Source organism: Calypte anna, chromosome 5A (genome assembly GCF_003957555.1).
Source record: "Calypte anna isolate BGI_N300 chromosome 5A, bCalAnn1_v1.p, whole genome shotgun sequence".
NCBI classification, from domain to species: Eukaryota; Metazoa; Chordata; class Aves; order Apodiformes; family Trochilidae; genus Calypte; species Calypte anna.
Genome location: NC_044251.1, coordinates 24,039,759 through 24,066,069, shown reverse-complemented (window position 1 = coordinate 24,066,069; position 26,311 = coordinate 24,039,759).

Here is a 26,311-nt window from a genome sequence, read left to right as displayed (position 1 = left end):
GACCGGATGGGATCCACCCAAGGGTGATGAGAGAGCTGGCAGAAGAGCTTGCCAAGCCTCTCTCTATCATCTACCAACAGTCCTGGCTCACTGGGGACATCCCAGATGATTGGAAGTTGGCGAATGTCACGTCAATCTACAAAAAGGGCTGGAAGGAGAACCTGGAAAACTACAGGCCCGTCAGCCTGACCTCAGTGCCTGGCAGGGTTATGGAACAAATCACCCTCAGTGCAATCACACAGCACCTGCAGGATGGGCAAGGGATCAGACCCAGCCAGCACGGGTTTAGGAAGGGCAGGTCCTGCCTGACCAACCTGATCTCCTTTTATGATCAGGTGACCTGACTGGTGGATGAGGGGAAGGCTGTGGATGTGGTCTACCTGGACTTCAGCAAGGCCTTTGACACCGTCTCCCACAGCATCCTCCTGAAAAAGCTGTCAGCCCACAGCTTGGACAAGCGTACTCTGCGCTGGGTTAGGAACTTGCTGGAGGGAGGGACCCAGAGAGTGGTGCTGAACGGGGCTGCATCCAGTTGGTGGCCGGTCACTAGTGGTGTCCCCCAGGGATCAGTGTTGGGCCCAGTTCTGTTTAATATCTTCATTGATGATTTAGATGAGGGGATTGAGTCCATCATCAGCAAATTTGCAGACGACACTAAGCTGGGGGGGAGTGTGAATCAGCTGGAAGGCAGGAGGGCTCTGCAGAAGGACCCGGACAGACTGGAGAGTTGGGCTGATTCCAACGGGATGAGGTTCAACAAGGCCAAGTGCTGGGTCCTGCACTTTGGCCACAGCATCCCCAAGCAGCGCTACAGGCTGGGGACAGAGTGGTTGGAGAGCAGCCAGGCGGAAAGGGACCTGGGAGTCTGGATTGACAGGAAGCTGAACATGAGCCAGCAGTGTGCCCAGGTGGCCAAGAAGGCCAATGGCATCCTGGCCTGTATCAGGAACAGCGTTGCCAGCAGGTCCAAGGAAGGGATTCTGCCCCTGTACTCAGCCCTGGTGAGGCCACACCTGGAGTACTGTGTCCAGTTCTGGGCCCCTCAGTTTAGGAAGGATATTGAGGTCCTGGAGCGGGTCCAAAGGAGGGCAACCAGGCTGGTGAAAGGACTCGAGCACAGATCCTGTGAGGAGAGGCTGAGGGAGCTGGGGCTGTTCAGCCTGAAGAAGAGGCGGCTCAGGGGAGACCTCATTGCTCTCTACAACTACCTGAAAGGAGGTTGTAGCCAGGTGGGGGTTGGTCTCTTTTGCCAGACGACTTTCAACAAGACAAGAGGGCATGGTCTTAAGTTGTGTCAGGGGAAGTTTAGGTTAGATATTAGAAAGAATTTCTTTACGGAGAGAGTGATCAAGCATTGGAATGGGCTGCCCAGGGAAGTAGTGGATTCTCCATCCCTAGAGATATTTAAAAAGAGACTGGATGTGGCACTCAGTACCATGGTCTGATAAATGCTGCAGTAGTGGATCAAGGGTTGGACTTGATGATCTCTGAGGTCCCTTTCAACCCAGTCAATTCTATGATTCTATGATTGCATACCAGTGGGCATGACTGGCAGCATTTTCTGAATTTTTTGTGAATTTTTGTGGATTCTTTTGTTGGGTTTTATTTTGTTTAGGTTTTTTGTTTGGGTTGTTTTTTTTTTTCTGTTGGTTGCTTTTTGGGGTTTTTTTTGTTTGCTTGTTTGGTTGTGTTTTTTTCCCATTTCTTTCTGAATTAAGACGTAGATGTATGTTTAGGCTCTTGCATTTGTAACAGGAATTACAAGTATGGTATTGACAACTGTCAATTACTTCTGAACTGCAGTATAAGCAAATCTATGTAATAAAGAATACAATATTTCATGCAACCCAGAATGGGAAAGTGCAATAATTAAATTGAGTATAACACATTATTCCACTCCCCTTGTGTATACACAGTACACCACAATTTCTGATGCAAAGTGCTGAAGACTTCTATGCTCAGGACACACAAGCTTTACCTGAATCAGAGCCATTTACACTGTGTCAGCAATTTTTGGTGTAAGGCTTTATTTCTCATTTACTGCACACTACACAGCTCTACCCAGCAGACCAATCTTAACTTCCTTCTCAAGTTTTCTATGGGGTTATAGTTTCCTTTATAGAACTCTATAGTTCCACAATATTTCTTTTAAGTTATGCATTTATTATTCATGTGAAACAATGAGAAAAACTTGAGATTTTGAGGTTTTTGAGATAAAAAAAAGTTTTTTTCTGTAAAAGAATTTGATACATGGAGAGAGTGTAATCAACAAGTATTTAGGCAATGATTAGACATACCCTGCCTGTATACCTAATAATTTACAGCACACAAGGTGTACAGAGCACACAGATTTTAATCTGTGCTATCAACAGCTTGTCACTGCAGCATATCAGAGCTCCATGTGCTCTACTGAAGAAATGGGGAACCCAAACCACCAAGAAAAAGTTCAATTTCAGTGATCCATGCCAACTAAAGAAATAGAAAACAGCTTTCCAGGATGCTTTTCAATTGCTCACAGTAGAGGTGTCAATGGGATGCTCCTAATTTCTTTTTCCTGAAACCAATTCCTGTTTTTTTTCCCTCAGTCTTTTTAACTTCTGTAATAAAGTATTTAGTAATTAAAACTGGTAAACCATAGTCTTTTTTACCACACAAACCTTACTAATCTCTGGAACAGGGTTATCTTTTGCACTAAATGAGTAAAGGCTCCAGTAGAAAACATTATATGATTAGGTAGTTATAGAAATTAAAGGTATATTACAATTTAAATATCTGTGCATCAAGTAATCTAATTAAAAATTAATTTAGGAAAACATATGTCTGGTATTCTTTAATGTTTCAAAGTCACTCTTGCAGGTTTCTTTCTCAAAAATCATGTCAGACAGCACAAAGATAAATTTAATGCTAGCTTGTATTTTGTGACTAGTAGAGATCAGTGGTATCTGAGGTAGAAAACACTCATAAGTGATAAAACAAGGATTACAAGTTAACATATCTTCTGGTTGCAGGCTGTGTTAGGCAGTCTGGGTAACCAAGAATCTGATTTACTGCTAGAGTGTTTGAGCTTTACAGGGTAGAGTGAGGATTCATGTCCTGGAGGGAGTATATGGAATATATTTACTTCAGTGGGCATGGTGCCTGCTGGAAATAATCTAAATGGGGGTTAAAGACAATTTTCCAGAAGATAAATTGCTTATTGCTGGTCTATGCAAAAGCAAAAGGTAGGAAGACAACTGTGAGTGAATGGCTCATGATTACTCTGTGGACATTAAAGCTCATCAAGCTAATGTTAATGTTAAGCTTAGCTTCCAGGTTATAGATGCTAAAATCCCACTTTCATTAATGAAGCTTGTTTACCCTTTGCAGGTAAAATGAAGACTATTGCTATTATGATTAAATGCATTTAGCTATGGAGCAGTTAGGGGGTTTTGGAAAATGATCAAGAACAAGAGACAAAACAGGCTGGTTAACAGGAAGATATTTTGTCACCACATTGTGCTGGTAATTTTGTCATCTTATTTTTAATTTAAAGTTTGCTTTTAGGATTGTGAGAGGTAAAAATTCCAGTCATTTATCTTGTCTTTCCAGCGCAGTACTTTTTTCTCTACTATGTTCTGAAGGGATTGTTATGGTGCTCTCTTAAAGGGTTCAAGTGACTGGATGTACTTTTGGATATAGAGGCACTGTTGCATAGGGTTTGTAATAAAAGGAAGAATAAACAATCCCAACCCTCATCCCTGCACCCATCCATCTGATTTTAGTTAATATTTTCCTTTGATAAATTCTGTCTCAGTTTACACTCCAAGAAACTCTACAGTGCTGACTAGAACAACTGTTTCACACTGTGAGATACAACCCAAATCACTATTTTCTCTGCTAAGATTCATGTTAAGTAAGAGTTTGTTCTCTTTTTCTTCACTACCTGTAGCGATCTCCTAAATAATCTGACAGGTTTATATGAAGTCCATTTCTATATTAATTCCTTCATGCACTCTATAAATTTTTCATTTCTAAGAGTAAGAACAATGCTTATTTGAAGATTAAATCATGATACATATAACAGGTAGGATTTGTTTCCTACACAGAAGTTAGTTTTACTTCTGACACCAATTTTTTTTCAATTAACTAGAAAGCTTGTCCTGGAAAAATACCCCTTCATTAAAATGGTTTTATAGTTGATTATGGTGTTCGTCAAAGGTTGGACTGGATGATCTTAGAGATCTCTTCCAACCTAAGCATTCTGTGATTCAAAAGATATACTAGTACAAAAGACAAAACACATCTGTAGACATATATACTAGTTTGGAAATCAGAAAAAGACAGTAGTCTTTCATTTACATATATGCTTCAAATATTTTAGTACATAAGCTGGGAAGCTGGACAGGCACCTGCTAAGTACAGGTTTAAATAAAGTTTTTTTAAGAAGGCTGCTTATTCTCCTAGAATCATAGAGTCTGTCACATAGAACTGACCCTCTGGGCAACCATTTCCAGGTTTTCACCACCCTCATCGTAAAAAAAATTCTGCCCTATAGCTACTTTGAATGTACTCTCTTTACATGTAATATTAAATAAAATCATTGTAGGAAATTAAGTCTACCAAGCAGTTTACTTACCTAGAATCCTGAAGTACCTAAAATCTGATGATAGGACAATACCTAACCCACATACCTTCTTGCGAAATATTTTGTTAATAGCTACATAAATAAATTTATGGGAGAAAGAAATTACATAACTTTTAAAGAATTTGAGAACACCTAAGACAGAACTCAACAGACAAACATGAATGTGAAGATGTTTTATAGCCATATGCAACAGGTTAAATACTGACTCTTCCTCACTTCTCTTTTTTAAAAAAATCCCTTGAACATCTGTTATACCTCAGAAAAGTATAGGAATCCTAATTAATAATTTAAGATGGCATGCTATATATAAATGTTAAAGGTTTTTCTTCATTCTCTTTGTCCTTTCTGTCATCATTGGTTTCTTTTTTTTCCCTGATGGACAATTTATAACATTTCAACTTCTACAAAAATAATAACTGAGGCTATATAAACAGTAGATGCTCCTAAAATGGATTGTAATGTTGCAATGTTACCGCACAGCACTCAAATAATGAACTTCGTTTATGGTATCATTAAAAGACAAGTCTCTCTCTCTCTCCTCCCACAACTAATTTATAACCTAATAGGACTGTTTCTATTCCTGTTCATTATCCTGTATATCATCTTTAGGTCAGCATTTTTGGTTACTTAGATTTCCTTTTCTTTTTGAGGTGGTCAAAGTACTCCTGGTAATGATAAACATTGCTGCAAATTTCCTGATTTAAATCATCCCTTAATAGTAAGTAATACCAAAACTAGCTGACTGTGAATCTGCTATCTACACAATCGCATCTCTTAAGCACACAAGTGCCACGTTACACAAATTACACTTCTATTTACTCACTGTAGTCCTGTTCATACAGCCCAGGATGCTGCTCATCTCTTTTGTTGTCAGAGCATTCTATAGCCTCATGCTGCCCATCATCATCCCTGAGATCTTTGCAGAAAAGATGGTCACTGGGCACAAGACTCCCACCCTATAAGATGAGCATTTATCCCAGCAAGGGTACACTTATTCTTTGCTATGTGTTGTACTTTGCATTTTTCCTTACAGATTTACAAAAAGTTTCTGTGAGCCCCACTCTACCAACCTGCCACTTCCTTCTGGATGGCAGCCCTGCCCTTGAGTGTCTAGAGTGGTATTAACTCTGTTCTTCACTTCTCCCACTACCACCTGCCTCAGTTTCGTGACACCTGCAAACTTAATGAAAGCAAACTCCCTAACCTCTTCAAGGTCATTGAAAAAGTTTTTAAAATATATTACAAATGCACCAATAGAGAATTCAGTTTTGTATTCTGTCCCTTCTCCAGTTAAGTTTCCACTTTACAATATCCTCTCTCTCCTAAGATGAGAGAATGGCAGGCACAAGAGACAACATGATTTCTGCAAGCTTTCTGAGTGAGAGAAATACTCTGTTATCTCTCTCTGCCTTTATAAGCTTGCCTTGTGATGCCAAGAAAGCTTTCTCAGAGAAGCAAATCAAACATACTGCAAATCAATCATTTCTTTGCTCTTTACCCACTCTGCCTGTCAAGCCCAGTAGTTTTTGTCTCCCTCTGTCACATGCTGTCCTCATATTTTCCTCCAATTATAGCATCTCTATTAGCACACTTACAGGAAAATCCAGGATCTACATTACGCCTGACATTTGTCCTCCATCTTTTGTCTGCTCACACTGTTTCCTTACCAACACATAACTAATACTCTCTTTAGTGCTTAATTACTCCCTTCCTTTCATTCCTCCACATTATTCACACTGACCTGCACTATGAAATGCATTAAGGCATTGTAACTAAGGTATTTCCAGCAATGAACATGTGATTTGTTTGAAAGAACTCCCCATGACTTATGAACCCAGGCTCAAGAAATAATTAAATAATTTGTAAGTTTATTGTTTTGAGAAGACCATATAAATAAGTCACAGCTGCTGAAGAAGTCAATCCAACTTCTTAAAAATACTTACACAACAACCTATTTTAGAAAAATCACTATCACAGCTCTCAGCTGTGTAGTCTACTTCAGAATCTCAGATGTCTAAACCAAATGTTTCTTACACTTTAGAGACAGACTTTTCTTCTCTTTTTATTTTCTTTGCATAAGGCTTTCCCAGGACAACAGTCTGGCCTTATAGCCTCTCTCTACCTGGAAAGGAGCATGCTGAACTACTGATCATGTTTTACCTATTAGGTGAAAAAATAAGAGATTTTTGGTGTCCAAGGGTGCTAATCTGACAGCTTTCACCAGTGGTACTGTTAGTTGAGAAAATATTCATTTGTGAACAATGTATTAAAGTTTTCCATGAGGCTTTGGCACCTCTGTTGAAAACTTGAAAAGAAGCACTCTATGGGGAAACACTTTAAAGTTTAGGCTGAGTAAAAAGCTAGCATAAACTAGATTTCAGAAAATAATTTCCCTCTTTACAACAGAACTACTGTTTGGAGCGGTGCTGCTGCTGGCTGTCCAGTTTTCTTGTCAGCAAAGCCTTGTGCTAGCATCAAAATCACACCAGAACTATTCCTTTTAATAAGCAAAATCTACCCAAGTTTGCAATTCAGCTGCCTCTTTTAAAATGTGTGTCACAATTATTTTAAACTTAAATAATTTTGCTTTTGTCCCTTTGGGCTTTTTTATCCTCTGTGAATTATCTTCCCACACCATATCACAATCCCTTCTATTGTAAGTCTGCCCACAGGACTAAGAGCTTGGTCGTGATCATGCTGATAATATGCAAGCTTCCCTGTTGCTAATTCTGATTTCAATTAAGTGATACAGAAGGAATCTCCAGGGCCTCAGACAAAGGTCTCCTAAGAGCAGTCTTTAGCTCACAGGCTTACTCCCACCACTTATTTTATTAGTTTTGCAATGGGCTCTTCTGGACCTACTTGCTTTGCATCTTTGCCTTTTCCTCCCCCCTCCTGAAACTTCCGAAAGTCCAATCAAGGGACAAGGAAAAGAAAAAAAAGAAAAAAAATAATAAAAAGGTCAGAAAGCTCAGAAGTTGATACAACAAAACCGTCAAATTATGTGACTACATTAGAAGTGGAGCAATCAAGTTAATGTTATGACCATTATTGACATTCACATGAACTCAATTAAAAAAAATCACTTCTATTAAAGCATACAGTATGATTAAATGAAGAACTAGGATATGATGTTTTCTCAACCCAACTCACAGCACCAGACAAAGGGTGAGATGAGAAGCCTCAGCTTCAAGTAATCATGTTTCCACAATTCCACATTACCACAGACAAGACAAATGCAATAAGTTACACAATGATCCCTAAAGGAGTAACAATTGCTCATTTGTGATTATGTCAAGTGCTTATAACCTCCAGCTTTTCAAAAGCTTATAGCTGATAAACTTAATTATCTCCATTATCTTCATTGTTCAGATGAATAAACTGAAACTTGCAGCATGAAATAACCCAGAAAAAACCCCCAAAACTTGAAACTAGAGTACAGCACTTTTCAGCTATTAATTGCCTACCTTGCATTACCTACATCTTTTTTTCAAGTACTTCCCTATTATACAATGAAGGAACAAAATCTACCATTGCTGGAAACTCTTTACTAGAAACAACTTATAGTCTGGTTGACTTAATCTTAGAGTAACTTAGCCATCATTAAAGAAAATACTGCTAACAAGGGGATCCCCAAGTCAAACTTCTGATTGTGAATATAGTCACTCATCTGTGTAATAATTCTGCAGCACTGCTTTGCCATCTACTTACTAGAAGCTAAGACTCACTCTCTCACACAAAGCTGTAAGGGGAACAATTTCATCTTCATGTACGTCAAGGCAATTTTGTTCTATATTTTTCTGAAAGAGCAATTTAATAAATATTTATTAATACTTTCAATGTTTCTTGTGGGAGAATGCTCATCATAGCTAAACTGTCTTCCAGAACCTGCTCAAAGTGGGAATAAAAAGTTAAGGAAAATGTAACTCTAAAATTGCTTTTAAAATTGTTTTTCCTGCATTAAATAAGGGGTTTCAAATTACTCTTAAAATGTAAGAACATTTATCTGTTTTCTTTTCCACATTTTTTCCTAGCGTTTTTTTGGTTTTTAACCTCACATTCATCTAAACTCTTTAGACCTTACCTGTAAGGTAGGGATTACTTATCAAACAGATTGCAACACATTGATGGACTCTGAATCTTTGACTTCCTGTTTTAAAAGATGCTGTATTTCGAGATGTTTAAATGTGTCACTGTACTCACTGAAAATGGCAGTATCTTTTAAATAATGACCTAACAATACATCATATTTATTCCCCATTGTCTCTTCTGGACCCTTTCCTTGATTCATTTTAGAACAGAGTCAGGAAGTTCTAGTTTTGAAATTAGATGTAGAAATACAATCAGTTAAAAAAACCCAAAACACTAAAAAAAATGAAAGAAAATCACCTTACCCAACTCCTTGTTATATTAAATTACTATCATGTATTGCCAAGAGAAGAACATAAACTGATGAAGGGAAGGAGGAAATATCAAACTAGGCTTAATATTGTTTGCACTTCTGTTTGCGTCCAAGACAGAACATTCTTTAAACTGCAATTCTGCCAGATTGGGACAGAGAAATATAGACAGGCAGGACTGTGATAAACTGTGGAGCCAAATGAGAAATTGTATTTACTTTGCACTTGTGACCATTTCCCCTGCACTCTGCCCAATAATCCATCTCCCTTTGGGCTCTTTTTGACCTTGCAGGCCATGAGCAACTTCACCTACATGCCAATTTAATTTTCTAAAGCAACATGTCATGTCCTTTGTCCCTGCAGCCCCCCCAGCCCCAAATTATCCTGATCCAAAACTTAACACAAAAAAAGTTTTGGACTTTTACTAAAGACAGGTTTAAAGATCAATATTTTATCACTGGTTCAGGACACTATCTATGAATATACAAAGGTTTATAATCATTAAAACAGTGTGTTGATGTGTTTAATAACCTCTAATTTTTCTCACTTGTCCTTTTCACAATAAGAAAGCATCATCTAACGATGAGCTATTATACGCAGAGTTCATACGAGTAGTGAAGGTTTTATTAATTTTTCACAGAGAACTACATTCTCACCTATATCTGCCCGGTGAGCTACTCCTAGAAACCTAGAATTGTGCATTAAATATGCTGAATGCTTTCTGTAGTGTACAGAGACAAAGGACCATTCCTGCAGGAAACTGAGAGTTCTGCTTCTAGAGGACAAAATGAAGCCTAAACCAAGAAACCATCTGAAATATTAAATTTTCCATTTTTTTATCATTTCTGTATCTTCCCCACAATGCTGTTTCCTCCATATTTTCTTGCCTGCATATTGCATACTATGTTTTTTCCAAAGAACATTCCTTGCTGATCTGGTGGGATATAGGCAATTAAAGAGTTTAGAGAAAACAAGCAGGACTTGTAAGAAATTACTACAAGCTTTTTTATTACTAAATATATAGGATTAAACTTCTCACAAACTTCTGCCAATCCCCACCAGTATTACCAGAAATAAATGTTTGAATGACAGAATGCTCCATAAAACCTTGCAACTAGACTTACAATCTCTGCCACCAACCATAAATTCAGAGTGTGAAATGGGATTATTTCATTCCCAGTGAATTACTGTCTGTGTTAATAGAGTTCTAAATATATAATCATATAAATGACAGAAAGAAAAAAACTTAAATAGGCTTTCACTGTACAGTTATTTTCAATGTAGATCCTGGAAACCAGCCAGATTCATTCACTTTTGGCAGCAATTCTTCAGATTTCCCCATGGTTGGACATTCTGCCTGGTATTCCATGCAGAGTAATAGGCACATCATGGGTTTTATCAAGCTTTTTCAGATTTCTAAGGCATCATGACTTCCTCCATTTTTTTCTCTCTTGCTCTCAGATTTTAGTATATAGTCAGATGCCAAAAAGAGGGTCTTCAGGAGGTGTTTAATTTGGATCACAGCCAGCTTCTCAAGATTCTTAGGACAACAACTCATCCAGAGAGCAGTTAAGTTCTCTACAGGTAGGGAAAACAGGCTTCAACATTCTTGGTTTCTAGAACCTGAGCCAGATCTGTCTGTGAATGTCCTGCCCAGCAGTGGAGTTTTATTTAAACAATACCCTTCAGAAAACCTCAGGCCTTGATCAGTATGGGTGCTAAGGTGAGCTCCCAAACACTGTTGTGTCTTGAAAGTCTGGGCCATAAATTGTCAGCCTGTGTGAGGCAGTTAGTAGAGCTCTTTTGAGCTGATTGAAGTATTAATGGACAATAAACTCTGAAATGCTATGTTCCAAACTTGTGAAGCATCTAATTTCATCCCTAAAGTGCACCACAAACAAAGTTAATATTTTCTCTACTCCTTTCTCTTTTTTTATTTTTTTTTGTTACAAATTATCTCATATATATATATATATATTTCATATGAATTAATATTTTTAAATAAGAAGGTCTACAGAAAGGAAATTACAAAATACTAACTACTAATACCTTGATTACAAGTAGTGGGAGAATAATCCAAATTATATTTATGTCTCAAAGACAATGAAAATAAGTTTGTAAACAGGTATTTAAAGTAACACCTGATTTTTATTTCTCCAAGAACTTGTGGATCATGTCTTTGTGAGGCAAATATTTTATTGATCAATAAGCAAGTGAGGTAGATACTTTAATTGTTAGGGGGGAAGTAAGCAAACTAGAAGAACAAGCAAAATTATACAGACTTTTGATTCAAAGCCAGAAGTAGAAAACTAGTTCATAGAATTTTCTAGCTAATTTTTTTTTTTTAATTTGTTATATACATGATTCAGTTCTGTTTCTGTTTTATTGTAGTTTTCTATGTGAATATATAAGCTCATATTGATGGCAGGAAAAATGAAGATGAAAAAAAGAAAAGCCTTAACAAATACTGTTAGGTTTACAAGAAGGATTTTTTTTAATGACTAACTGCTAAGTACTTGATTATAAGTGTTTGGGGGCCACCAAATTCTAAGCCTTTACTCCTCTAAAAACATACCACATACATTTTTACACAACACATATCAATTAACACACATTATGCATGCAGAAAATGTTTACAAATAGTTCTAAATGGCTTGAACAGAACCTTAATCCTAAATGTAATTGCTTATCTTAGCTTAGCTAAGTAAAAGCTAAGTGTAATGCTAAATAAGGCCCAGTCTTCTTTTTTTTAAGATATGAGGTATACTGCTACCAGTAAAATAAAATTCAACTTGAAGAATAATTTTTTAATTCCATTTTTATTCAACTTTGAGAAAACATTGAATGCTCTCTATTAAATAGTTTTTCACTTCATAATCCTTCAACAGTAAGGGTATCAGAATTAAAGATTTTCTTTTTTTCTTTTTTTTTTAATTAAGAGAAAAAAAAAATTGCTTTCCCATCATATAAAGACTAACAGCCTTCACCAGTCATTCTAGCAGACATGACTAAACAGAAATTAAGAACTAATCTGTAAAAAGTAATTACATTTTTGCAGGTGAAATTGTGGGTCTCAGTCTGTCCTAGCAAGCTCTTCATTTTGATGAAGATGTAATTTAGCACACATTTCTCAATGGGATAATCTTTAATTATTCTGAATTCTACTATTAGCCAAAACATTAAATGTCAGAATTAATATTTTTTAGCATGTTTTTTGATTCAGTCTGCTCTAGGAAGTTTCTGCAGCAGTTTTCTTAATTCCCAGTTTCCACGAGCTGCTTCTACAATGAATATCCAAGCTGTAACTGAATAAAATTACACTATGTCCTAAACAACAGAGACCTTAATGAAGCCATACTTCCCTTTCTTGTGTACAATAACACTATTAAGTTCTCTTATACTATACAGTGTATTAAAAAAAAAAAAAAAAAAAAAAAGGTAGGAATTAATTGTATGGGAAAAGTTCGAAAAGAGCGATCATATGAGATTTCCAAACCAATTTTGGCCTCAGAAGTTTTCAAATGTCTCTGAGTCTTTATCTATTTATCTAGCAGTAGTCAAACCCTATACTCTATATTTAGTTAGAAAATGAGACTATGAAACATATTGCAATTAAAATATCAAGGTTTTATTGTACATATGGGAGAAAAAGGTCCTTTCTCCTTTATGCATTCTTCGTGGCTAGCCTCTTCAAAGAGAAGAGTAAGGAGACTGCAAGGTTTCAACTGAAATTTCTTGTTATGGATATTTCACACAGTATTTCACATAGTCTGTGGGGAATTTAATTTACATGAAATTCTGAGCAAAAAACTGTATTAAAGCTTATGAGATAGGATAAGTTTTATGAACAAGAATTCTGTCAGAACGAAACATGATAGAAGCAGCACCATTACTCCCCAAAATGGTTCACACACAATCCCTCTCTCTCTATTTTCCAGAAGGTCTTTACTATAGGAAAATGACTGCTCTGATATTGCCATCACATGTGCAGATTTTCCAGAAGGATCTTTCTGGGCACAGAGGTGAGACTGAAAGGCCTGCACTTCCCCAGGTGTCCTCCTTTTTAAAAATGGGGGTTATGTTTCCACTTTTCCAGTCAGTGGGAACTTCACCAGACTGCAATGATTTCTCAGATATTTTGAACATTAGCAGAGATTGTGAACCCAAGGTTCTGAAAAAGAATTAAGGATTTGAGAGTAATTAAATAAGGGTGCAGACAATTAGGATCCCTTAAATCCATTTCTCCTGAAATCAAATATTGTACCCAAATTCAAATGCTCAGTGCTGCAAAACAGGGAGCAGGTTAACAAAAAAGTTTAGAGGACAGAACTCCCAACTACATCAAGTCATTTCCTAAAAGCGTTGAATAATTTTTCTTCACTCTGACTGCAACTTTCATTATTAGTACATTCAAAATTTATGTACATAAATTAGTCTAAATGAGAACTAATTAAGTTTTTTTTTTTCTCAATTGTTTTTTTCATTAGGTAGAAAAAACATAGTTGACATAGGACTGCCCACCACCTCTAGTAAATAAATCATTTGCACACACTTTGCATTTGGCCACACTTATTCCAAATACTGTGTCAACAATTTATAAATAATGTCTATCTTGAACCACATAATCATTAAAAAAAGAAAATTTATCAACGACCTGTTTCTTAATTAAGTCAAAACTTAGTCTTTCAACAAATGCATCTTTGTCCTCACAGAATCTTTTTTCCCTGTTTTATCCTAGCAATCTTGTATATTTAAGACCAAATATTTCAATAAAACACTGTTATTTGGATGACTGAGCTTCATATCCTTCCTAAAGATAAGTGTTTAAAAATCAACTCTTTTGAGAATTAGATAAAAAACACATGTATTTTTGAAAATCAATAATCAAACTGTACAGTTAAGTCAACATGCATCATATTACCAAAAACTCATTAGCCTGAGGAACACTACAGAGTTCTGTCAGTTATCTCTATCTGGGTGATGCAGAGGTCAGTAAGTAAAGAAGAATGTTTGGATAGAACAGATATTTCAAGCCCTCTGATCTCACAGTGAGAGGATGAAGATATGTGTAATATTCCTAAAATGGGGATGAATGGTGAAGCACAGAGGACAATGACAGCTAGGAGAAGTGTATAAGTGAAAGCAGAGATTTAAAGGCTTATGGGCACAGACGAAGTGGCAGCTTATCTAGTGATATCAAAACGTTATTCCAGAAACCGCTGAGGAATTTTAGGTTGTGTAACAAAGAACCTTGGGCAACTTTGTCGTATATTTTTTTTCCATTTTTTTTTGCTCATTCATTTCTATAGATTGGCTGGATTCAGCAAAAGAGGAAAGCTTTTTTTTTTTTTTCCTTTCTTCAAAACAAGTTTAAAAATCCCAGAAGATCAACACAGAACATAGAAGTAATTACATATGACTATACAGGCTTAATTAGATAGGACTCTTCCCATGATGCCAGCTTTGGTCTGTCTTTCCTTTCTTCATAACCCACTTTCTCTCCTAGAAGATGCTCAAAATCTACTGCTTTAACATCCCTCATCTTGTCCACATAATTCAATAATATTCAACAACTACCTTGTACTTACCACCCTTTGAATTCATCTAGTGGACACCACTATGGCCCTTACTTCGTTCCTCAAAGTTTTTGTGTTTGGTTTTTTGGGGTTTTTTTGGTTGGTTTTTTTTGGGGGGGTTGGTTTTTGGAGGTTTTTTTTGGCATTCAAAGAGAGTACTGGAGACAGGATGTCTAGAGAAAGAACCAAATTTTATAAGTCAGCCTAGATCTTGATGTTAAAACATAGCTTTCTAATTGCTGTAATATCCAAATGGTTGTCCCTGACTCATTGCTACCTTTAAGTACTGCACTTTAACAATGTTCCAGTAAATTTGTTCTCTTCTTTCCTATTGCAAAGAAAGTAAGTGGGCATCATATTGAAATATTGCTCTGTAGCAGTTTCCCATGAAATATATCCAAGGTGTGCCATATGATGCTACTATAAATAGAACTACAAAAATCAAGAAATTACAGCATAACAATTAACATTCAGCACATGCTGAATCTGCTACCTCTCCTAAAGTTTACTTGATTCTGAGTTTTTCTACAGCCTAGTACTAGATGATTAATACATCAGCATCACAGCATGAGAATTGGTTTACTTATGAAATACATAAGAATGATACAAATGTTTCTGCATTAACCTCTTCATTTAATGTTTCTCCATATGGCAGATGAGCCACACAGTCTGGTGTAAAGATTCTGAATTATTGATATATTCCATTCCACAAATGGAATCTGTAGCAAGTGTACTTCAAAGTCAAGGAAATGTGAGGAAAGCAAGTCAAATCTATTTTGTAAATACCACATAATGCCAGTTTTCAGCACTTAATCTGGAGCAAAGTTCATAGACTTCTAATCAGCCAGTGATCACAAAAAATCATAGAAATGTTCCTAAGCTAACATTTTAAAAAAGGAAAGCTTGTGGACATTGCATATTGAAAAAAAAATGATAGTTAAAAAAAAAGTGAAAAAAATTACATAGAGGAATTAATTATTAATACAGCTTCTCATAAGTTTCAGAAAACACTGAAAGAACTCTTTTAAACCAGAAAAAATTTTACCAAACCAGATGAATCTAAAGGTCTCCTCTGTCTTTAATACTAGTCTCAAGACTACATTTGTGATAATTTTACTTTCATATAACAAAACACAAATCTTCAGGGTATGGAAAGACACAAACCATATGGAAATAGCTATCATAAGGCTAATTTGCAGCTCTTTTCTTATTGACATGACACACTAAGATGAACTTTAACAGGTTTTAGATGAGTTACTCATGGCACCCAAATTAGATTCTTGCTCTTATTTACTCTCTTGAACTTTTCTTTTTTTTTCTTTTTAATGCAGCTTTTAAAATCTAACCAAGTCTAGAGCTCCCAGCTGGCTATCTGAAGTGTGCACCACTTATCACTGCAGCACCCAAAGATAGACTTGAGCGAGAAAGCCACTCAGCTCTCATAGCTTCATTAGCACTCCAGAATGGTTTGCCACATTTAAAGCTGGTTTCACACAAAGAAAAATAGTTATATGCATTAATCATACATACGAATTATGATTGCCAATATGTGCTTTCCAAGTGAAATGCAAGATCCAATATGGGAAGAAGCTTCCTGCTGAAGCAACTTCTTTTAATATAATGTAGCTGGAGCCAGGTTTGCATGAGAAAGCAAACTAATTGTGTGTCAGTCATTCTTTAAAAAAAAGATATCTGTCTGTCAATCTGCATATGAGTCAAAAGGCAGTAAAACTGAGTTCTGAAAACAGGGGACCAAGTTATGAGAAAACTTTGTTTTCATTGCATCCAACCTCCTGCTACCCCCTAGCGTCCCAGATGCCCTCTGATAGCTGCACTGATCTCCCTTTCACTGCCTCCCTCAGGAGTTCAGCCATTTGCCCCATACAGTTCAAAATCTTTTCTTAATGTCTAGCCTAAACATTTCCTTCCTTAGCCTCAAGACACTGATGCTTGTCCCACATCTTCTGAGACTGTGAATAATTGTGTGTTTTCAGTTTTTACTGCTGTATTGAAGGCATGAGGGTGAGAATGAAAAAAAAGACAGAGAAAAAAAGATCTCCCGAAGTCTATAAAACCTTCATCTTTCCCACACAGATTAGAAGTTACAACAGGACTATCAAGGTTTTAAACTTTCCAGTTTTATCAGAAAGTTATAAAGAAGACTGACATATTGTATAGTACTATTAAAGTAGCAGTATCCTGGATTAAACAAAATTTATCAATAGACCTGGCCTTTCAAGAACTGAAGAAGCCATCTCCTCTCTCCACTTACTAGAGGGGAGACAGTCAGCCCAATATATTGTAACCTGAAGGAGTTTTTAATGAAAAAAATAAGTAACAGAAGCTATAGAACACTGCTGTAAGGAGAAAAAAAAAAAAGTCTGTCATAAATTTATGTGAGGTAATTAAAATGCATTTCCACATTGTATAAACAGATGACAAACTGTTTGAAAAAATAACACAGAGATGAATTGAACTACAGAGTTTAAAGAATTAACTGTTTACATTAGGAGGCCAGGAGCTATGAAAATATGAGTCAGATCACTGAGGTAATGAACTGCAAGGCATATTTCATTGTTCACCACACTGGACATGTAGTTGGACAAATACTATAAAACACAGATCAATCACACCTGACATATTGCTACCAATCCTGCCCTTTGACTCCCTCCAAAAAAAATCCCAACAAACAAATCTCACACAACAAACCAATGAATATTGGTAACTAGTTTAACCTATTGCAAACCTCTAATAAGTATTCGAAGCAATAAGGTAAGTAAGGGTCACCAGACTGAAAAAAAATCCCAAAGAAACAGAGAAGCATGTAAGAAGAAATTATATATGTTTTAGATGAGTCTCCATATATGTCAGGTCTGTTCATAGACAATTGTACTTCTGGTGTTCATGAGATTCAGCCTTAGTCCATTCCATGTAGCAACAAAAGAAAGAAAAAAAAAGAAAAAAAGAAGTTTTGGTTTATCATCTTCAGTGTATTTTGGGACTGTGGTACATATATATTGTTTTAGCACAAATGTATATTGTGTTGCTATGGTTTATGGTGGGCAGCCAGTACTGCAGATGGGCCATGACGCATCAAAACTTAAATTTTCATCAAGTGCAAAGGCACTTACACTTTATGCTCAAAGTTTAAGTTGATATGACATAGATATAATTTTCTTTCACAAGGATCTTTATTTAAGATCCACTTCAGAGATTTCAACTAAAATTTCCTCATCCATCTTCATGGACCACAAGTTTGTCCTAAACTTGTCAAATTGTCACATATAGAAATGTGTTCTGGGAGACCACAGAATTAATTTGGTTCTGGTGGTTAGACAGTTGTTTAAAACTGTTTATTTATCATTCTTCAGCTTAATTCATTTTAAAGGACAGTGCTAATTTATTTTTAAGAAACAAACCTACGCCCCCAGCAAACATGTTTGAATGAAAAGAAGTTCAGAATGAGCAATCACAAATAATTTTGAGTTGATGTGGTATAGTGTGGTATCCTGCATTAACACCTTCACAGGGTTAGATATCTAACTATTTAAGTAAAGCAGTAAAAAGAGCAAGCATATCAAAACAAACATATTTTTCCTTCCAGCAAAAAGAGATTGATGTATTTGAAGTGCTGTCTCAATACTGAATAAAATTCCATCTTTCAGAACATCTTGGTTCTTCAATTAATAGGCGTGAGAGGCTTTCAGGATACTCGACACCTTGGCAGGGATAACTTGAACTTAACAGCACAGGTTTGCATCTTGTATAAGAGGTTTCCTATTTTAATATGCATCTATCCACTTCTATATATACCAATGACACCAAAGAGAAACACAACTCCTTTTCTAAGATGAATATGATATATTATTCATAATGAAAGTGCTTTTTGGTGGATCTCAGTTAAGCTATGAATAGGACAACCACTGTAATGCACAGAAAAACTCTGTATTTTAGTAATTTTGTCTTTCCTCTAGGTATGAAGAGATAGGTTTATTTCAGTTTGTTACTGCTTTTTTGTGAGTGTTTAAGTTTCAGTTTGGAGAGACAGAACACTGAAAAAACCCACAGCTAATACTGACCATGTGGAAATGTATTCTGTATCCAGCTCCTTTCATGCATCTCTGCCTCAAACCAATACTGGGTACAAGACAACAGGATGTGTAGTTCCCTGTTTTCTCCAGTGAGAAGATAGTAGCAGACACTCGAAAATCAACTTTCTTCTGATGTCTGAGGAACAAAGAGGAAACCTTAAGCTGCCATGTGATGTGAAAGTCTGATCACAAGTGTAATGCTCTCAGATAGTTCTTTCCTTTCCTGTTGCACCCAGCCTGTAATAGCTGACCACAACGGCATCATCAGGAGCAAAAAAATGACAAAGCAGCTAGCATAACTTGGGCTATACCAACGTAAATATTGATGGATGCTGCAAAGGATGTTTTACATTTACTAGCTTGAGGTCTGTTTAATCACACTGACAATGGTGACCTTTAAAATAATGTCTGTGTAGTTAAAAAAAACAAAAAAACAAACAAACAAAACCAACAAGAAACAACCAGCAACATCACCAACAAAAAAAAACACATAATGAATCTGCAACTTGAACTTATTGCCTATAAAATCACTTCCCAGCAAGAAGTCTGATTACAGTCAAAATAATGACCAAAATGAAACAGTTTACCTGTGATCAATTTAATGTGGTAGTAAAATTCTAATTACAGGTAAAAACAAGTTCAGAGTTTGTGGTATTGTCTATAAAATCTGCATGGAAACTAACATTCAGTAAAGTGTAGCACATATGGACAAGCAGATGGTTAAAGGATTATTTTTAAAATCAGAACTTTTGCTGACAAAATATAGAATTGGTAGAGAATGATCAGAAAGCTAAGAAGTTATTTATGAGATAGCAAATACATGTGCAGTAATTGGATTCTTCCTTACTAAAAAGAAGACTAAACAGACCATTGTGTATAGAGGAGAGTCATGCATAATAGAGTCAGCCTTTTCAGCAACTATACCTTCCAATATGTTGACAAGATCATTTTGGGGAGTATATTTGCTTTGTTTTGAGTGAGTTTTGGTTAATTTTTATAAGCAAAATATTCCTAAATCAAGACATCTAAAAGCCTAGACTAACACAATTTTGCTCTTTTCATAACTTCTAGTCCAAACTGAAAGCTAAAAAGAAATATAAAGCCAAACAGCATTCTGTTTAAAATAGGATTTTATGAATGAATTAAAAGAAAAATTCACATTACCCTTCCTCTTAAAGTAGGCTTTTCAAAACTTTGGGTTTCCTGTTATTCCCCCTTCTTTTCAGATATCTGAGGGTTTTTTAGGGCACAGTCAAGACTTCTGTAAGAAAGCTTTGATATGAGATACTGCTAGTGGAATCTCAGTCCAGGTATCATGAAAATACATGGTTATAGGCCTTACAGGCTTGTTACAATTGGAGCTAGGATAAGTTGCACAAATACTCTTATTTAGAGTCCCATTTTGTCCCATATTATAAGGCAAAACAATTTACAGTTATACATTAGAAAGTAGAAATAGACAAATACAACTTTAAAGAGAAGAAATGCCTGAGGAAAGAATTATATTGATATTTATGGAAATTACATAAATGTGAAAACAAACCAGGCTTTAAATGATCTGGAAGACACCCTGAAATAGTGTTTCAGGGGCAGTGTAGCATTAATCTACTCTCCTCCCTTAATCATAAATATTAGCCCTTCTTATATTTTCTGCATCTTTTCAATGTCCTTCCCAGAAGGATACACCGAGCCATCTTATCTCCTCTGTTAATTGTATTTCTGAAAGAGGTTTCTTTTCCTGAATTTTTAATTTTTATTCAAATATTTTTCCCACTGTTGTGTCTCTAATTTGTCCAGACCTGCAGAATCTCATTAACTGAGGAAGATTCTGGTAGCATCAGTTTCATAACAGTACAACACAAAAAATGAAACACTGCTCTAATGGTCTTGTAAATTAAACTATATTAAACTATTATATTATCTGCTTGAGATTCTACTTGTGCTTCAGAAAGGGTCTCAGGATCTACCTGATGCTTATCATTGAATGGTGGAAATGGTGGTCACAACAGCCTGAATTTATGGCAGCAGTTAATTCTTTCTTTCCCTTTATGGTATTCCCATCTGTCTGTAACACAGTATTTTCTCCCCTGTGTACTGGCATATCTTGTTGAAAATATAACTGTGATTTTACTCTGTAGGGACAAATAAATGTTGACTTTCTCTGCTTGCTTGGTTGTTTTTTTTTACTGCTTTACTTATTATAATCAGTACTTACTAGCATAAATACCTGAGAATTGGTCATCCTTATACACTGAACTCTTTTCTACAGGTACTGGAGCCCCAGTACTAAGATCCTCCCCCACTGCTAATGCAACAGACCTGAGAGGAACCAAGTTCTCATTTTGGCAGCACTTACAGGAACAATCTCAGCACAGTCCAACCATGCATCCACAGCCTTTCTACTCCATGCAAGCAGCCTAATCAGACATCCTATTGTTTTGGAAGAAAGAGAAGTGTAATGGATCAGGAAAGGTTCTGCTGTCAAGAGAGCTGGGGAAGACACTCCAGTTCTGAGTGTCCACTTCTCCCTCTTCTTTCCACTTTTGTAGCAGAAAACCTTGCATTCTATTTGCAAGACTATGAGCAGGCATAGAAGGAGGCATCTGACTACTTCAGGGGTGTTTGCTGCCCAGGTGTGTTTCTGCCCCCAGAGGGGAGGATGGCTCAAAGCATCTCAATAAACCAGATCGACAGCCAGAACCTGAAGCATGTTTTCCTAAATAGCAAGGTATTTTTTATATTTGGAATATTGCATAAAGAAAACAAAATGAGTGCTGTGTTCATATAAAGGGAGAGAAGTTGCAAACAAAATATGAGACACAGCGTGGAGTAAACTCTCAACACTCAAAGCCCTTACCTCTACTACACTTTAGAAAATCTTCCTTCTCTTCTTCTATCTGTTCCACATCATGTTAGCTAAGTGCAAAACTTCATTGCTGAACAATTTTACAGATAACTGGTGATTATTCAGGAAAAGAACTGAGGAGCAAGTAGATTTTCTAAACAAAGTGTGTTTGTGGTATGTGTCTACATGTGCACTAGAAAGTAATAGAGGATTCATTTAGTTTGCTTAGTCAGATCAAGCTTCACTCTGTTTTAACAAGAATATCCTGTTATTAACAAAACAATAAAACCTGCTTTTCCAGGCTTTTTAAGGATTACATTCCAACACTTGATTACTATCTTGTGCATCACCTGGGATTAAGAGGCATAGATTTTACTGCAAGATCTAAATCTCATTGGGGACTGTCCTAATTTACTAAGGCATGGATGAAATGAATCTTGTTTTGTACAGAGGTTCATATCTACATTATTAATTTCCATTATGAAGCACAGGCAATACAACTTGTTTAAAACAATAAGAATAAGAAAAAAAGGCTAAATTCAAACAACCAAGTAAAAATCTATAGTTAGTTATTGGCATTTGGAAAACTTTGGTGACTGATTTTTAACTTCACTCTGTGTTTCAAGGTTTTTTTCACCACATTGCTTCTGTTTACCAACCACAGTTGCCAAATGCTTTGATAACTAGTAAGTCCCAAAATCAAATAAAATGCTAGAATCCTAAGGTTTGTGCTCTTCATACCACAAACATAAACCTGGACACACAGTGGTCTCAGTCACCACACCCATACAAGAGGGGTCTGGGTAGCTGTCAGTCACTTCAGATCATTTGGGTCAGCTCAGATTTCTTTCAAGTTCAACACAGTCAACTTTGCAGTCAGTTCAGTATACTGTGCAATAAACTTATACAGATCACAGATGTGTAGCTACTGATGAAAAAAAATACCTAGAAAAACAAGAAACCAAGCTGGAAATATTACATCAATATGCCATACTCTATCTGGGATATTTTCAGCCAAATGAATGTTTCATGTCTTACCACGTCACTGTGTGGATTTCCACAGCTTTTGCATGTCATCAGCCAACATCCTGAATTTTTTTGTGAGTGATACACCAACTGTATCCTAGATATCTGATATTTCCCAGATTGCCCAACACAGAATCTGGTTCTTTTCACACATACCATGGAAATGTCATTTTCTTTGTTTAGTTCCTGTATTTCCTGGTTTTCATCTCCTTTTGCTCCTTAAATGTAAGTTAGGCTCTTACCTTGACTCCCAGAACTCCTGTTGATTTCATGGGGTGGTACACAGAGTAATAATGTAAGCCACTGGACAGAAGATCAAGAAATGACTTCAGGCTGATCTCAGCTACACAAGGAGACAAAGAGGAAAATATGCTGAATTCTAAAGCATCCACATCTATCATTCCTGGGGACACATTTCACAGAACAGGGAAGTTAATACATTTCAAAGCAATCGCCTGCCAGTGTGAGTACTCATTGTGCTTCCTACTGCTCCATGCATTTCAAACACAAACTGGTCTTCAGGTTTCTTTAGTATTATGCTTCTAGAATATTTTTATTATGAATTAAAGTACTGTGTGGCAACCTCAAAGCAAGATCCTGGATTAGCACTGTATGAAAAAAAATTAATTGTAAGTATTAATAGTAGAATGTACCCAGGTAAAATAGCAATGGGTACCTAGGGGAGGATAGGCTTGGCTTAATTTTGATCATGCAGCTGGAATTTATGAAGTGAATAGTTATCATTTGTGAAGTCAGCCAAAAAACCCCAGTTAATCTCTACTTCACTTCATAGGTACATTTAAGAAAAAAAAGGAATGTTCTCACTTGAAGGAAACTCCCCTGCACTTGGGAGAAGAGAGCTTAATCACCAAGAAAGCACAGCTTTAAAGAATTCAGTTATGTATGCATTATTCACAGAAACACAGTCAGTGATTTCAGAAGGAACCAGACAATCACAGGAATTCAACAAAAACTCAATAGGGGCGCTTAGCAGAGGCAAGACTGGATTTCTAAAAAAGTTCAGAGTCACAACTACCCTATTTGGTTTCTTTATGGAAAAGAAAGTGAGCAGGAAAGGCAGAATGAGAAAAAGAAAGGGAAAAAAAGGGAAAAAAGTAAGAAACGGAGGAGGGAAGAGAGATGGGGAAAGAGTTAGATTTGGAGGAAGGAAAGATGGAGAAAGAAAGAAGGGAGAGTGGAAAGGGGAAGGGAGTAAGGGAAGATTAAGAAAAAGAAATTTTCCTTACTGGAATACCTCTATTATGGAAACAAAATATATTTTTCTTAGTATAGGACTGTTACATTCTCCACCTTTCTTTATACAAAAGAACAAACTAAAAAAAGCTAATATATTTAAATTATTGAATAACTACATGGAAAAATTAAAAATGTTGAAAAAGAAAACAAAGAAAACAGCACTCATCTTTTCACATTTGTCTGATATTATGCACTTTCTAAAACAGTAGATAGAAAGAAAGAAACTCATTCCAAGACACATCATCGTTTCACTTCTTGCACTGGCCATGAAAAAATGAAATGTAAAAAGTTTTTTATGTTATGTTCTTCACTAAAATCTGGCTAAGACCTGCATATGAAAATACAGGCAAGCAGTCAAAAACTAAAAACACCTACATTTGTGCAAGGCTTTTAATGACAGTATGAAAAGCTGAAAGCACTGAAGAGTTTTTGTTCAGTGTCCCTTCACAAAGGCTTTAATGAGGATTTTGATATTGATTCCCATTACTGATATTCAGTGGCAAGTCAGGGCACCTTGCTAATTAAAAGCCAGTAAAGAAAAACACCTCCGGTACTATAGCTTGCAAAGAAATATCTTGGCAAATTCAGACAAGAAGGAAGTGTCTCACAAAAGTAGGACTCGATCTCCTTTTGAAGAACTTTCATGTTCTTCCAGACAAGGTGAATAGTTCACTTTCAGTATTTTTTAAGAACCACAGAGATTAAGAGTAAAAAATAAAAACAAACAAACAAAAAAATTGAACTTACAATGCTGTAAGAATCTAAAACAGTAACCAAAATGGGTATCAGAGCTGTAACTAAACAGCTACACAGCCAGCTTTTAATTCCAAGTGGTAAAGACATCTCAATTTACTCTTCATGCAGTTAATTTCCTCTTATTAGACGGGTAGGGCAGAATCTTTCTGAACTATTGGATTATTAATTCTGTAATATTACTCATCCATAACTTCTAAGCAACTAACATCAAAAAGTAAAAGCTGAATTTATAGTACTAATGGAGGGAAAACATGTTCTAAAGCTGAGAAGATAAAAATCAAACATGTAATGCATATAAGCTATTGATATACTGCCTGGTATACTCAGGTAGTTTATCAATTCATTCGAAACCAGATAAAGTTCACTCATGAAGAACAACTGAACTCAGAAATCAGCGTGGCAAAAACTATGATAAAAATTAATGTGGCAAAACACAGGATATAAAGTATAAGCAGCTGTGCACTGTTTTTTTTAAATTTGTTTTATTTTAAAAATATATATGTTTTATAATTTCTACTATTGTGAGAATACAGAAGGCAAAGAGAAGAAATCTTGGGCTGAGCATCAACTTGGTTTTATGGTTTTCTGAGATATGATTTTGATGTTTTCTATGTAATACTCGGGAGCAGATAAATTTGACAACACATCTGTCACCATTCTCCTCAAAATGTACAGGCAGACTATTCCATTTTACATAATTATGGATGATTATCCACTTTAAAAGTCCCCTATGCTTTAAACTTAAAATGACATATATTGTAATTTCTAAAATAAGCCTATTGCTTTTAACAAAAAATATTTTAAATTGAACTGTTTTTATGAGTCATAAAATCTACTTAAGACCCTGTTCCAGCAAGATGCTTCCTCATACTCCTACTTTTAAATATGGAAGAAATCCTCTAATATTAAACTTTTCAGGAAAATACTTAAGATGTTTCTCTTTTAAAGCAACAGCAGATATGTGATAACCAGACTATAAGCTTTTCAAATACAGTACAGTTGCTAAACACTAAAAGGTGAAATCAAATATATTCTTCAGGGTAATAAATGTTTGAGTTCAAAGAAAATATTTCTGCCCCATCCTTTCAGGAAAACAACACACACTTAGCAGGAAGCCATTTATTTGAATTGTAGTTGTCAGTCACATATTACCTAAAAATTAGTAAAGAGCGAAAAAAGTTGGAGTTCTGATATTTACATGTGACTACAAAAAAACCTGAGGTATTTGAATGTCAGACCTTCTAATAGCAAAACCATCCTAAAGCAATATAAAATAATATAAAATAGTTTCAAAACAGAGAATAAAAAGATTTGCTATTAATCATATAGCAAAAATTGCCACCAAAACCCCAAAACCTTTATGCAAAAAATTAGGAGCCCAATTTTTTTATACAATTTTAATGGCAGTATTGTGGGTACTCTTGAATTATGTACAGCTCAAGATGTTAAATTTAAAAAAAAATAATACTTGAAAATTGTGACTTGAGATTGTGCATTTCTGAGTGACCTGCCCTAGTTTTGGTCCTGCTCTGGCAGGGGTGTTGGTGATCTTGATAATTTTCAAAGGTGCCTTCCAACCCCTGACATTGTGATACTGTGATTGTAAGTCTCACATAGCACCAGTCTCTGGAAGGGAATTTAGAGGCGAGAAGGATGATGGGATGTAGGGTTGGATTGGTTCAACTCTTTTATTACAGTCCTTTGATAACTGTAGACAGCCTTTAAGGGACTGTAAA